The sequence below is a fragment of the Pundamilia nyererei genome, unplaced genomic scaffold (assembly GCF_000239375.1).
Source record: "Pundamilia nyererei isolate P.nyererei 1_Seehausen unplaced genomic scaffold, PunNye1.0 scaffold00049, whole genome shotgun sequence".
NCBI classification, from domain to species: domain Eukaryota; kingdom Metazoa; phylum Chordata; class Actinopteri; order Cichliformes; family Cichlidae; genus Pundamilia; species Pundamilia nyererei.
In genome coordinates, this window is record NW_005187450.1 from 2,696,322 (window position 1) to 2,707,052 (window position 10,731).

Sequence of the window (10,731 nt, forward strand, 5' to 3'; positions counted from 1 at the left end):
TGTGTGTGTGTGTGTGTGTGTGTGTGTGTGTGTGTGTGTGTGTGTGTGTGTGTGTGTGTGTGTGTGTGGATTTGCTCTCTCGAGTGCCACTTTTAACTCCCATTGGCACTTTTAACTTGTGTGTGTGTGCGCGCATGTATGTGTGTGTGTGTGTGTGCAGCGTGTGTGGGCCTTGACTGACGCATCTCTGTTGTTATCGTCAATCAAAAACCAACGTCACATCGGAGTGAAGCGCTGGGAGAGGAATTCAAGTGGGAACGAACGAAAGAAAGAGTGGAACAGATAGAGAGAGACAGAGCGAGGGGGCGGAGGAGAAGCACGAGGTGATCGGAGGCACTTTCACATCAGCTGGCTCTCTGACCTCTGTCTTTCTCTCTCTCTATCCCTCACTTTATTTTCTTCTGCCTTTCACTCTCCATCCTTCACTCATTCCCTCTCGCAGTCTTTGTCTCGTCGTAATCTCTCTCCCAGTGGCCATTCCCACCACATTCTCTAGGGTCACCCAACAAAAGAAGGAGGGTGATACTCTGACAGTTGCGGGGGCTGTCAGATGAGTTTCCTCACACATATTGACCTCACACATTCAATTTTACTATGCTTGCGGGGACACTCGTATTCCCTGACTGCAATCTTCTCAACACAAGTCTAAAAGTATAAAAGACTGAAACCTCCCTCTAGAACGGTTGAACTTATTGTCACCTTACTGTCATTTCATGTAATATTAGTCAGGTTTTTATTTAATAAGCTCCTATGAATAATGAGAAACAATAGTAAACAGGCCGAGAGAACCATCATCAACCTGAAAACATTTTGCACTTGTTTTGTTTCCTATTTTTCAAACTTTAAATCAGCACTCAAATCCAGAAGCCCCCTTCCTCAAACAGTAGCCTAAATGGACCATCACACAATTTCATCACAGCTTGGGCTACATCTGCAGATCTGTAAGTCATCAGTGTGTGGCATTCAACTTTTGTCTGTTTCCCGAATTTGGTAGTTTTCATACATCGTTTCAGAAAGTGGAATTTTCTTTTAATGCTCATGATTCTCTTAATCCTAATGCAGAATTCTTGTCTTGTGTGATTTGCTATAAAACACACACACACACAGAGTCTTGTCTGTCAAAAGAGCAGTGAGTCCATTAAGGCAGACAGAGTGAATGCAGAGGGTCGGCTGGTCGAGCACGGGTGATAAAAACATGACGATCCAGTGTTGCCACAGAAACTGAGAAGCACGGGGGAGGGTGAAAGTAAAGAGTTGTGTGGTCCTGCTTGTCAAAAATAATATAAAATAGTATAAAATATTATAAAAATACTTTCACCTGTCGAGTGAGGGAGATAAAGATTCATCTGCACTTTGTGCTTTGATCATAGTTGTTTACTTGATTTAGAAAAGAGCACGCCGACTCTTTGCATAACTTTCCTATTTATTGTGATTTTTCCCAACGCTTCATCCATCAGCCCGAAGAGAATGCCAAAGAAAGGGAGACAGAATGAGAGCCGGTGAGCAGTTGATGCAACACAATATCTATAGATAGACTGGCAAGAGATGGAGTTAAAGCAAGAGAGTGTGTGTCAATAAAGATGGAAACACACAGAAACCAAGAGACAGCCGGAGGCAGGGGGATGGGGGGGCATGACAGGGAGGAATGCCAGAATGCCCAAGAGAGGCAAGAACTGCCAGCCCAGTCACAGACAGGGCCCGTCTGGAGAAGAGAGACAGAGAGTGGGGGGAAAGAGCCTGGCCCTGTCAATACAAGGTCATGTGAAAAAAATACCCCTCTCTCTTCACCCACCCACCCGTCCGTCCATCCTTCCCAGTGTCCACGCATCACTTTGCCCCCTGGAATATTTTAGGTAGACAAAACATGTTAAAAATTCATCAGAAATTAAAGAAGAGAAAAGGAGGAAAGTAAAAGAGCACGAGGAGGTGGAAGTGGAATAGAAAAGTGAAGGATGTGGTCGTGGCGGGAGACAGAGGGAGTGTGTCTCGGTGTAACAGGTCTTAGGGGAGCTTTTAGCCACAGGGTGGTAAGTGAAGCATGTCATGTGTTGAAGCAGCTCTGGTCAACTATCTCGATACTTCCACAAAGAACCCCAGATACACATACAGATATTGGCATACTATATGTGTGCTTGTGTGTTTTAAGTCTATCTAAACTCCAGATAGGCCAGAAAATGTTTTTTTTTTTTAATAATAAGTAGTTCTAAAAATGTATCAGTAACTTTCTCTAAAACCAAGAGGATTTTGCAAATGGGGCCTTCAAGATAAAAAAAACACAGGATCTTTAACCCCTCCCAAAAATGCTGGTAACAGCTAATGGGGATCCAAATAAATCAACACAAAGATTGCACAAAGGATCGAAAAACACACTTTTATGTAAAGCAGGTAAAACTTAATTTATGATTCTTAAAGCATCAGTGTATTTTTCCTGTCTTGTCCTGCTACAAACGTTATCCCTAAATAAGAATATTATAAAACCCCGCAGACTTGGAGCTTATTGTTTTAGCAGTGCATACAATTTCTCTTTAAGGTAACCATAGTTGTCAAGTACAAGTACACATCCTCACCACTTAAATACCTGAGAGAGAAAGTGGAACAAACACCATTTTAACTGACAGACATCTTCCCCGGATGTTATTGGAGAGCAAAGAGAAAGTAAAATGGTAATAAATAGTGTCTAATGTTAGAAATGCTTGAAGCTTGTCAGGAGTGGTTTTTACTTTTTAGTCTTGGTATTCACAGAGTGTGGTCTTTGACTTCACAGTCAAAATTGTGGCATCTCTTTATTGGATTCAATGCATTAAATTGTTGAGGTAAAAATGGTTTTAACCATAATCTTATGCAGGTTGTTTGCAACTTTTTACTGCTTCAGCAGATATTGTTGATAATAATAGATCTTTTGGGTTTAAAGGGTTTTTTTTTTAACTCTAATTACACATTACTATATCACTGCTAATTGATTTTAAGTCATTTAACGCATTGTTGACAAAACCCCTTTTCCAAAGTGGTTCAGACATCTTGATATAGAATACACACAAGAGAAGTGAAATATGTGGCATTACAGCTCCTTAAAACAACTCATTTTATGGGCTGGTTTTTCTCTATAGTTGATGGTATCTGTACCTGTTGCTGCAAATTAGGATAATCCACCCTCAAACACATTCTGAAAAGCAGGGTTTCTGTCCTCTCTATCCCTACTTTATCCTTTATCCTCACTTCCTTCCCTGTCCCCCTCCTTTCATCCTTCCATCCTTCCCTCCAATCTCAGCTGAACAGTATGGTCTTTGACTGAGTCTTAATCTTCATTACAGGGCATTAGTCCACTGGGGAGGCCCTGTCTCGTCTCCCCACAGCGCAGCCTGGCACTGTCCCACAAGGGACGTCCTGCCACGGCACAGCACAGACACCCTGCCAACCCCTCTTGCCTCCCACTGGCTTCACCTTGGTCGCCCCTTCGCTCAAATGAACTGTTAAATAAACGGCAGGCCTTAATCCACATGAAGGAGTGGGGGTGGAGGTGGCGGGGTGGATGGCATGGCTGGTCAGAAAGAAACAATAGAGTTGGCCCTGGACGCCTCCGTTTAAAGCAACCATCAATCATACTCACCATGAGATTTCACTCGCTTTCTTTTTTTTGATGTAGATTTTATCTTTCATGATTAAATCCCAGGGAATCAAGGCACCGGTAATCTGAGGCATGTGGGCGAGCGTTCATATGCGGTCCATGAGCATGGCCTAGCGTCTGATGAAGTATCTGTTAGGTGTTTGTCGGTGTGTAGCCTTAAGCAGGAGCACTAGCTTCCCTTTTATGCGTGTCTTCAAGCTACCTCGTTGCCCTCTGCGTTGTTTTATTCATCAGAGCTCTAGACTCTCGTGTACATCAATGCACACGCGGTTATACTGCATACATAGCGTATCACTTCTTTGAGCGTGCTAACAAGGACAGTTGACTTGCTGTGAATTAGATAATTAAAGAGGATGGCTAATTGAGTAAACAACCATCGGGGCCGTCACCCCTAATTAAGTGATTACAAGGAAGAGCACACTCAGCCAGCACAGTGCCAATTAACACATGCACAAACACACAAGGAGACACGTGTGAGGACATGGAGAATTATCTGTTAGAGAAACAATGATTAGGCTGAGTGGGGGATCCCAGGAGAGGCAGGCACTGAGAGGATATCACACACACACACTCAGATGCAGGCAGGCTCACACAGAGCATCCTCCCAAGAGAGGGTATTCTGTGTCCTAGCAGTAATTCATAGTGGATAATCCTTTTATTCTGCTAATAACACTGAAACTAATGGGAGAAGTTCACTGCAGTCACAGAGCGTGGCCTACACGCTGCTGATATGAACCCTACAGACAGTGCCTTGGCACTAAAGGAAAGGACTATCTGATACGACAGTTAGGGATCAATTTACATGAAATTGCACATCCTTTCTTTGCCAGTGATGATTACTGTTTTAAGTACTTGCTGAAAAAATAAATAGCCAAATGTAAAACGCCAATCAACGCTTTTTTTTTACAGCGTACAGAGTACATTCACGCCATATTTTGCTGTGTTCTAGTGTCACATATGTCAATAGTCAGCTCCATTTTCAGTGTTGGGAAGGTTACTTTTAAAATGTATTCCATTACAGAATACAGAATACATGCCCCAAAATGTATTCTGTAACGTATTCCGTTACGTTACTCAATGACAGTAACGTATTCTGAATACTTTGGATTACTTAATATATTGTGGCGAGTTCAGACAAGGAGGAGACGGAGGTATCGTTTGGTCTTGCTTCCCGTGAGCTAGCCAGGGAGCACAGCCGTTTATTACATTTGCAGAAGAACACACTGCCACTAGCTAACTGCTCAGCGCGGCAACCACAACACACATAGGGCGCCCTCTGACCCCGGAAGGACACACCGTCGCAGCGAGAGGGCGTCACCCGTCACCATGGCAACATACACAAAACATAACTGTACAAGCAGAACCCCGAACAGCCCTGACCCGCTACAATATTATCATGCTTTTTACAACAACGTGAATGTACTATTGCTGTGTGATTTATTACTATTACTGAAGGTCCGCGACTCCGAACCGTAGTAAAGGGACCTCTGACTAATGCCGGGCTCACACTGTGCGATTTTTGGCCCATTTTGAGCCGATTTTTGAGTCGTGCGATCGTTTTGGCGATCGGCCCGATTTTGGCCTTCATCGTGCGTCGTGCATCGTGTAGTATACGTGGGGTAACGAGAAGCGATTGACACCTCACGACCAGCTCCCGATCATCAATCGCTTGGTCGTGAGGGTGTCACCGCAGTTTGCCACACCGTAACGCTGCCGCCTGGTACAAAAGAACGTAGCTGTCAAACAAAACCCAAACAGTCCTGACCCGCGACAAAATGAAACAGGAAAGTACCCCAGTGTATTCCATTTATTTCAACAAAGTAACTGTATTCTGAATACCACCTTTTTAAACGGTAACTGTAACGGAATACAGTTACTCATATTTTGTATTCTAAATACGTAACGGCGGTACATGTATTCCGTTACTCCCCAACACTGTCCATTTTATGGGAATACACTATACACTGGGAGTGAACCCCACTCAAATCTCAGCTGTGACATTTCAGATCAAGATGCTCATATGGGGATATTATCATAGAGAGTGCTTCCCTCGGGAGAATTATCCAGAACATTAACCAGGGAGTCAAAATTATTATTTTGCCCCATTTCTCCTTGGGGAATATAGCAGCATGAATATGACATGATTTATTTGAATATAAGCCATATCTAGTCAAATATTTATGTGGCTATTAATGGCTTTGCTCAGAGAAAACTGATTCAATCGGGAGAATGCGAAAGGTCAGGCTGTAATTGAAACTATACCAAATTCAAAATCAGATCTTTGGGTCCAAAAGTCACATTTAATTTCACACAAAAAGAGATTATTGCATGTTTTCATAACTCGTTTTTAATCAGCTGTTTTGTCCTTAATGCGCCAGGTCAGATGTAATATTTTCCTGAGTGTACAGGATTTTCACAGCAGAGCTCAAAAGCAGATCAGCTTGGCTTAAAATCCACTTACAATAAAAAAGAAGAAAGAAGAAAAAAAAACATGCATTAATTAAGAATCGCTCCGGGGATGAAGTTCAATTATTTTTGGGGCAGAAAAGATTTTCCGTCTCGGTCAGGATAACTGTGGTGTGGTGTTATCTGCTAACAACAAGGCCAGCCTCTCTACTCCCCTACCAGCACCATTGTGAGGCTGATTTAAGATCCCCAGCTAATGGGCATACCTGCCTGACAAACATGACTTCTTAGCAGGTGACTCCTGTCAAGTATGTCTGAAATAACAGGTAAATGAATTAGCAATAAAATGGACTTAGGGTTAACAGGCAGGGGTGCCCATTATTACAGCTCCTAATCACTAAAGAGATGCCATTCACTTGCCTTAAGAAGGCAGCATTTTTCACCGCTTGCTGGCCACCGGCCCCCTCAGAGCCACAACACATTTCTAATGGAAGGCTCTCTGCTTGAGTTCCAACCTCCCGAAAGCCCCCAACCATTTCTTTCTTTCACTCTCTTTTCTCTCCTCCACCTACACCCCACTCCCCCCTTTCTCTCCTGTAAGATTATCAGTTTTGATTACTGCCGGCAACAGGCTCTTACCAGCGGTCGGAAGCGGCGTCTTACAGACCTGAAAGGCCCTCAGCAGGTTGCAAGAAGCTTTTGAAATTATGGGGCTTGGCTCAGAGGGAAAGTGCTCTGCGCGCCGCTTTGTGGCCATTTAATCAACTCCTGACTTTTGATAGTCAAATAATGGCTAATTACAGTAGCACCTGCCCACAGGGTTAAAGGGTGGAATAGATTTAATGAGAGAAAGGGAAGAAAGAGATGGAGCGAAAGAGACAAGAAAATGAAAGAGAGTGAGGAGCAAAGAAAGATGGAGAGTGTGTACTATTATCTTCATGTCTTTCTGAATGGGAGCAATGAATCACTAAGCTCTGCATGTTCCCGTGTGCCACCACCTCTTCCTCACAATTAGGAGTTGTTTTTCTCATATGGAGCACATGATTGACGAGGGTGGCGTGGCACTACGTGAGAAGAAAGTGAGACCGAGAGAAGCAAGATTGACTTTGATTAATGGTTTGTGTTTGTATATATGGAAAAACACACAAAAAATGTTGAAGGATGCTTATCTGAGCTTGCATTTTTCTTTCCTGCCTATTGTGATCGGCGCTGGGGTTCGGCTCAGCTAACAGGAATTATTTCGGGACAGCAAATAGTCTTTCCCTAGCACGAACAATAAGTTCACGACTGCAGAAATCGACTGTGAATTAAAATAATTCATTTACAATGAATTGCTTCATAAAATTGCTCCCATGTCACCCGTTCCTCAAATTTTCAGTCCATCTTTGTCTGCTTCTCCACGTCTCCAGGGAGGCAGTGAAAGAGATAATGAGTGAAGAAGAATGGGGCTATTAAAGGGACAATTTGATAGTTCACACACCATATCCGGCGTCCAGAAACAAGATGTGCTTGATCGGGCACACCCAACAACCCAACCCCCCCCCACTGAAGCGCACGCACGCGAACACACAGCCCAGCTGGGGCGGCAGATCAAAGCATATTAAAAATGACCTATGTGTCAGTGCATTGATCTAAGACCAGGTGGCACCCATATATGCAGGCCGAGTTGCTTGTTTGCTTTTTTGCCCCCTCCTTTTTCTCTCTTGCCCTCTCTCTCTTCCGCCTTTCTTGTGACCAGCGACAACTTAGTCCCGGAACTCTATTGTTCAGGCACAAAGGCTATGTAAAGACACGTCAGCGATTACAAAGCTGCAATGGCACAGCTCAATTACTCAAACGTTGCTGTGTACCATGGTGGGATACATGTGTTTGTCGGTTGAGTGTGTGCGCGCTAGAAAAAAACGTCAGTGTACTCACAGTGAGTGCGTCGCCCCTGTGAGATATTAACTGGGTTGTGGCTGTGTCAGCAGCGCCGCACTGTGTTTTTACTCTTTCATGTTCCATTTATTTGACCTCTGACCCTCAAACACACAGCAGCCCCGCTCCAGCCCCCTTCGTGCACACCTCTGCACCTTTGTGCACAAACACGTGCACACAAACGTGCAAACATTCACCCACCTACACACACACACACACACACACACATATCTTCAAATGAAACAGAGTAATCCATTTCTCTCTTTGACCCTCTCCCTTTTTGAGCTATTACAAACCATATTTGCCCCATCCAATCAGTTTGATTAATCATGCGCCAGACCAAAGGCTTGCAATTAGATGACCAGAGCATTGTGCCCCTCTCCTCGCATAAACACACCCGCGCACAGACACGCACACACACACTGGCTTGTGGGGAAGTATTTCCCCATAGACGTCCTCAGTGTGACAGCACCATAAACTGGCCATTTATCAAAGTGTCCCCCCAGTGCACACGCACACACATACACACATTCACTCACACACACACACACATACACACAGATGATTAGAGAAGTAGTCCCACGCCATTGTCTTAGTGGTGGAAAAAGCTATTTGTTAGTAGCAAATTGTCATTTATTCATGTAACGAGGCATACAACTTATCATCTTCCAGTTTTCAGTTTTCTGCTGACTGTGAGTTGTCAGTTATTATAACATTATTATTTCTCACGTTGCATATGTGTAACTGCACATCAAACAGAAAGGGATTCACAATGGCTGTCTTTCAGCAAGCTTATTATGCTTTTGAAATGTCATTATTAATATTAATATGCATAAAAACAATCCATGAAAGTTTTCTAGTGCAAAATCTGTTCAAGAGGTAGTCCTTGTATGCCCTGAATCCGAGGAGGCACATAAATGTGTTTGTTTCTGTGCTGGAGAGTCTGTTGCCCTTTAGTAGTATCCACATGGCTAAAGTAATGCAGAGCCCCTGCCATTCTTTATGGCACTGGGTCAATAGTAATAATAAAAGAGATATTCATAGACATGTGGGAGGGCTTTCATTCTCCTATATCAGTTGAAGATTTAAAAGCCCCTGTTTTTTTTCCTTCTTTACTATTTTTTATCTCAGTATTTCAGTCTGTTTACTCAAAGTGAATGTAGTGGTGGCAACAAAGCCAGCTCTGCTTCAGCCTATTGATTTCTACACACATGCATATTTCCTTTTTAACTGCTCATGACATTTTTTTTTATAAATTATGTTTTTTTTTTGTTTGTTTGTTTGTTTGTTTGTTTGTTTTTTGTAGGGGAGTCCTCTATCAGTACCTAAGTACATGGCCCCATGCACAGTAGGAAATAAAGCACAGTAGATTAATGTCTCTCTTCACAGTTATAGCATCCGTCCGAAACAGCTATTCTATCCATGCAGGCGGGTCTGCAGCAGCTCACTGAAGCCTTTTTTATTGCTGGCCTGTGTTCCGGAGGGCACTCTGTGTCAGTAATCAGGATATGGGGGTTATCCTGGCTGACCTATGTATTGAGCCTGCTAGTGCAGCCATTTCCAGTGCTAACACAAGGTAAAAGCAGCAATTTTCTCTGCTGCAAAGGGAGCTTCTGGACTCTTGCCTTTAAACAACATGGCAGGCCAGGAATGAGCTGGCTGCCTGACCTGGCATCAAATGTTTAGCAAATGTTTCTAGAAATATTGAAGAAGTACAGTCAACATTACGACCATAGAGAGTTTACGCAACATGCAAGTTATGCAGCAGAGAAATAACACAGATTCTTAGTATGAATGGTTCTTTGGGTGGTTTTTTAGGGTTCAAAAGACACTCTGCAAGTAGAAAACAAGTATTTCTAATTCACTATGGTGTGATCCTCATTTCTCATAGTTTTGCATCTTTTTTCAAAGCCATGCTTTGAAAAATGCATCAATTGAAGCATTGTTAGAAATATTGGTATTCAGCAAAGAGTGTTTGCAAAATCTCCATCAGCGTCAAGAAAGCCAAGGCGCTCGTTGAGGGAAGGAACAACATGGCAGTTGATTGTTTTCTAAAGGAATTAGCTTGGCCTGACCCTTTTGAGCCTTGCCATCTTTTGAATGGCTGACACTTTATTTGTTTTGTCCCTATAACAACAGAATCTCCCAAGCACCAAAGCACCCACTCGCTCTAGTATTGTCACAAGCAACGAGACTCACTTTTCCCTTCCTTGTCTCTGTGACAAGGGAAAAAAAGCCCCAGGGTTTTTACACAATCACAGGAGGCAATGCAGAGGTATGTGTGTGCTATGATAAGACAGAGCGATGGGAGACAGATATGAGAAGGGAGTGGTGGTCACGCACACACAGAGACACACACACACACACGCACACACTGAGCCGCACACACTGGTCCAGCTAGTGTCCAGAAAGGAGACTCAGGGAACATTGGGCTGTAGATGTTAGTGATGAACAAAAGAATGCCGTAATGAGAAAATATACTAATGTTTGAACATGTTTCATCAAATATGTCCCAATGAGACAAATGTTTCATGGACACAGTCTTTTCTTTTCACATTTTGTGTGCATTCTCTGTGCACTGGCATTACTTGCATGTCCAGCTGTGTGCAGGCGCCCCCTATTGCTTAATATCCTTTACTTTCCTCTCTGCAGAAAGGAAAGACATGAAAAGTTCCACATTTGAATGCAAACGTAGATATGCATAAACTTCCCTAAACGTGTGTGTGTGCGTGTTTGTGTGTGTGTGTGTGTGTGTGTGTGTGTGTGTGTGTGTGTGTGTGTGT

The 10,731-nt window shown here is 43.2% G+C and overlaps 1 protein-coding gene across 7 annotated transcripts in view; it reads left to right on the forward strand.

Moving 5' to 3' along the window:
- Positions 1–10,731, forward strand: part of prdm16 (PR domain containing 16) — a 170,817-nt gene that overhangs the window by 97,380 nt on the left and 62,706 nt on the right. The gene's annotated exons all lie outside the window — the stretch shown is intronic.